Genomic DNA, 5000 nt, shown 5'->3' on the forward strand with positions numbered 1-5000 from the left:
CCTGCAACGACGCTACCGCCATCTATGAGACGCCAAGCCGACTAAGACAGCGATGGCGCCACAGTGGCCGCCTTTCGACGCCACCCACAAAGGCTGCAGCCTCTGTCGACCATAGCACCCAATCTCCAGTGGCTCTGCCGCACGAAGCCGTGGACCGGCAATGACGCCACCCGCACCCGTTCGTGCACCACCCCAACCGCCAAACTCGCACCTCCAGCGGATGAACGGCGGACGTTTCCCGCACTCGTAAAGTGCAATCCACCCCTATAACTTGCGTTTCATGAAGAGTTATTTCCAATATGCGACATTCCCGCTGTCCGTATACATGAGCCGCGACCTGTACCACTTACGAGCGAGAGACGCGATCGCGTTGCTCACTGTACGGCGTCCGATACCGAGCCATCAGCATGTCGGTCCCCATGCGCGTTGCACTCGCACTCGCAGTCGCAAAAACGTGGGGCAAATATATTACGCGGAAGAGTTATAACAGACCGAGCCCCACTGCATGGGGGGAGTCTTTGTCACTAATGTACACAGATGGAACATTTTGGACTGGAACCAGATTACCCGTACACACGGCGCTGATTAGTAATCAATGCAGAGCCATCAAACTACAGCAAATATACACAACTGTCCGTATACATGCTGAAAGAGTCTGCCCAAAATGGGAACCACACGTCAGCCAGACACTCTGATCACGCACCACTCTCTGCTTCTAACAGGCGCACATACAATATGTAAGCACCAGCATGGAACAACATCCAGTGCATCTTCTCCGCCACATTACACAATCCACACTATCACAACCAGACCAGGAGGTCCGTGCGGAAAATACAATATCCCAGCCTTTCGACATCCACCATTGCGCAGACCAGGCACCAACACCCACACATGTCCTATACAACGGTGCACCCAACATCACAATAGTACCTCCTGTCACAGCGCACAAACAATGACATGAGTCAAAGACACAGGTCTCACACAAGCATAGAATTGGAGCGCCGCCTCTAATAAGCCAAAGGTGCATCCTGACGTGACAAATCTGATCATGTCACAAGCATTCACTTACTATAATCACTATCAACGAACCTGCCGCCCCCGCCCCCCCCCCCCCCTACACCTTTCCGTACAACAACGTGTAACCTAACCTAACCTAACCTAACCTATGTTGTACCTTAACCTAACCTATGTTGTACCTTAACCTAACCTATGTTGTACCTTAACCTAACCTATGTTGTACCTTAACCTAACCTATGTTGTACCTTAACCTAACCCATGTTGTACCTTAACCTAACCCATGTTGTACCTTAACCTAACCCATGTTGTACCTTAACCTAACCCATGTTGTACCTTAACCTAACCCATGTTGTGCCTCAACCTAACCCATGTTGTGCCTCAACCTAACCCATGTTGTGCCTCAACCTAACCCATGTTGTGCCTCAACCTAACCCATGTTGTGCCTCAACCTAACCCATGTTGTGCCTCAACCTAACCCATGTTGTGCCTTAACCTAACCCATGTTGTGCCTTAACCTAACCCATGTTGTGCCTTAACCTAACCCATGTTGTGCCTTAACCTAACCCATGTTGTGCCTTAACCTAACCCATGTTGTGCCTTAACCTAACCCATGTTGTGCCTTAACCTAACCCATGTTGTGCCTTAACCTAACCCATGTTGTGCCTTAACCTAACCCATGTTGTCGCCTTAACGTAACCCACGTTGTCGCCTAAACCTGCTCTGTAATTGTTATACGACTCGTTCAATTACTGTAGTGTTGCCCACCCGCAACCCTCGCAATATAGTTCGCTACTCGCACTGCCCGCACCCCTGTGTATCGCTTCATGTTAAACACCTTGCAAGTCTTGCTCACTTTCCACATGCTCCTGCTGTACACTGTAATGTGGATGGCAGCAGGACGTACATGCCGCCCCTCCCCACGTCCCCACCTTGCCCCCTGCCTTCGCAAGCTGGTTGGTGAGAAGTTTGCATGTTCAATGCCCTTCGCATGCGACGTACTCAGGCTACGTTGTGGTGCGGCCTGTGTCAACTGTCCGCTGATGTCGTACGCGTGAACCACAATCTGTACTGCACATTCGTCCTTATGTACTGAATGATACATCGTGGCACATGTGTGACCGCACAACGACTGCGCCCAAAAAACGGCGGACCATACAGTGCAAATATTGTGCACGCAGCTACGTGTCGTCTCCCTATGAGAGCTGGATTGCAGTGTGGTACGCCATAGAGACGTGTGGGAGGAACGGACGCCGTGGATGGCGATCAGCATGAGCTGTCTGTTGATGTATTCGGACCTAGTCGTCTCTCCTCACACACCGTGATGGCATGGTGCACCGCGTTCCATATCTGCGACATGCTACAGAGGCCGGTTGACAGTCGTTCGAGCAATGGACATCGCATACGTACGGGGGCCACCTTCCACGTATTGTCTAGGCGTGCACATTTTGTTGCGTGTATGTGGGCAGACGTAGTGTGGCGTGACACCTGACACAGGCATGCAATAATCGTTGAAGTTGCAAATGGCGATGGACGCCTGCGTTTTCTGGTGAAGTTACGCAAATGAACAAATGGTAACCTGTTGTGGTGCGGTTGTTCTCGCTAGGGGTGAATCGGTGATGGCGACGATAGGTTGAGGTACTAACCGGTTGTTCCAGCGATACCCACCATGCCGACGAAACTGAACGGCATCTGGGTGTGAAGCGATACGCGGCGGTGGCTGGGTGGGACCGTCCCCGGCCGGTGAGGGGGCGCCTCCCGGCGTGCTGGCCGCGCGGTGCGTGGGCGCACGCGCTACAGCCGGCTGGTGGGGGCGGCCAGTGGCAGGCGCGCCGGCCGACGGACGCGGCAGGCGTCGCAGCTGCGCGCCGGCGCACCCTGCGCGCGGCGCCGTGCGGCCAAAGTAGGTCCTCGCGGGCCCGGTGCGAAGCGCGGTGGACATCTTCAGTGTGCTGGTCCGATTGAGGACTGTGTGCGTTGAGGATGCGCCGCCGCCCGGCGCTCGGCGCCGCGACGCCGTCTGCTGCTCGGTCGCCCCAGCGGTTCTCGCTGGTGGTTTGTATCGCAGCTGTGCGGATGTGTTGGCGCGTGCGCTGTGCTGGGAGAGTTCGCTTCGGCACCCAAGTGGGGCTTTTGTCCTTCTGTGGCGCTGGCGTTGGAGCTGCCGGTCACCGTAGGTGGCGCGTGTTGTCTCCCGCCGGCAATGCCACGACAGCACGCTCCCGGGCCTCTGTCGGCAGCGGCAAGCTCAGTTGGGAGCACGGGTGGTCGCACCGAAAGCGTCTACTCGCCTAACTCCGGGCGATTGCGCCTCTCTCGAACCCGACCAAGTACTTGGGACGGCGCTGCGCGCCGCCGGGACCTGAGAGGGTTTCGAGGTGTATTGTGCAGGGGAGCTCAGCCTCCTCCTGTTTGCAGAATGATTGAGCGGACGCTTGCGTGTTCGCGCGGGCCCCCGGGACACACTCCCGGGCGGCCGGCTGCTCAGCTCTAGTTGACGCAGCTCCCTGGTTGATCCTGCCAGTAGTCATATGCTTGTCTCAAAGATTAAGCCATGCATGTCTCAGTACAAGCCGCATTAAGGTGAAACCGCGAATGGCTCATTAAATCAGTTATGGTTCCTTAGATCGTACCCACGTTACTTGGATAACTGTGGTAATTCTAGAGCTAATACATGCAAACAGAGTCCCGACCAGAGATGGAAGGGACGCTTTTATTAGATCAAAACCAATCGGTCGGCTCGTCCGGTCCGTTTGCCTTGGTGACTCTGAATAACTTTGGGCTGATCGCACGGTCCTCGTACCGGCGACGCATCTTTCAAATGTCTGCCTTATCAACTGTCGATGGTAGGTTCTGCGCCTACCATGGTTGTAACGGGTAACGGGGAATCAGGGTTCGATTCCGGAGAGGGAGCCTGAGAAACGGCTACCACATCCAAGGAAGGCAGCAGGCGCGCAAATTACCCACTCCCGGCACGGGGAGGTAGTGACGAAAAATAACGATACGGGACTCATCCGAGGCCCCGTAATCGGAATGAGTACACTTTAAATCCTTTAACGAGTATCTATTGGAGGGCAAGTCTGGTGCCAGCAGCCGCGGTAATTCCAGCTCCAATAGCGTATATTAAAGTTGTTGCGGTTAAAAAGCTCGTAGTTGGATTTGTGTCCCACGCTGTTGGTTCACCGCCCGTCGGTGTTTAACTGGCATGTATCGTGGGACGTCCTGCCGGTGGGGCGAGCTGAAGGCGTGCGACCGCCTCGTGCGTGCTCGTGCGTCCCGAGGCGGACCCCGTTGAAATCCTACCAGGGTGCTCTTTATTGAGTGTCTCGGTGGGCCGGCACGTTTACTTTGAACAAATTAGAGTGCTTAAAGCAGGCAAGCCCGCCTGAATACTGTGTGCATGGAATAATGGAATAGGACCTCGGTTCTATTTTGTTGGTTTTCGGAACCCGAGGTAATGATTAATAGGGACAGGCGGGGGCATTCGTATTGCGACGTTAGAGGTGAAATTCTTGGATCGTCGCAAGACGAACAGAAGCGAAAGCATTTGCCAAGTATGTTTTCATTAATCAAGAACGAAAGTTAGAGGTTCGAAGGCGATCAGATACCGCCCTAGTTCTAACCATAAACGATGCCAGCCAGCATCCGCCGCAGTTCCTCCGATGACTCGGCGGGCAGCCTCCGGGAAACCAAAGCTTTTGGGTTCCGGGGGAAGTATGGTTGCAAAGCTGAAACTTAAAGGAATTGACGGAAGGGCACCACCAGGAGTGGAGCCTGCGGCTTAATTTGACTCAACACGGGAAACCTCACCAGGCCCGGACACCGGAAGGATTGACAGATTGATAGCTCTTTCTTGATTCGGTGGGTGGTGGTGCATGGCCGTTCTTAGTTGGTGGAGCGATTTGTCTGGTTAATTCCGATAACGAACGAGACTCTAGCCTGCTAACTAGTCGCGTGACATCCTTCGTGCTGTCAGCGATTACTTT

General features: G+C 54.3%; 1 non-coding gene across 1 annotated transcript in view; it reads left to right on the plus strand.

Annotated features, from left to right (window-relative positions):
- The first annotated feature begins 3518 nt into the window (after positions 1–3518).
- LOC124744344 overlaps positions 3519–5000 on the plus strand; it is a 1908-nt gene continuing 426 nt past the window's right edge. The window contains exon 1 of the ribosomal RNA XR_007010702.1: positions 3519–5000. This exon is cut by the window's right edge and continues 426 nt beyond it. This is a non-coding gene — a ribosomal RNA (small subunit ribosomal RNA).

Source organism: Schistocerca piceifrons, unplaced genomic scaffold (genome assembly GCF_021461385.2).
Source record: "Schistocerca piceifrons isolate TAMUIC-IGC-003096 unplaced genomic scaffold, iqSchPice1.1 HiC_scaffold_288, whole genome shotgun sequence".
Taxonomy (NCBI): domain Eukaryota; kingdom Metazoa; phylum Arthropoda; class Insecta; order Orthoptera; family Acrididae; genus Schistocerca; species Schistocerca piceifrons.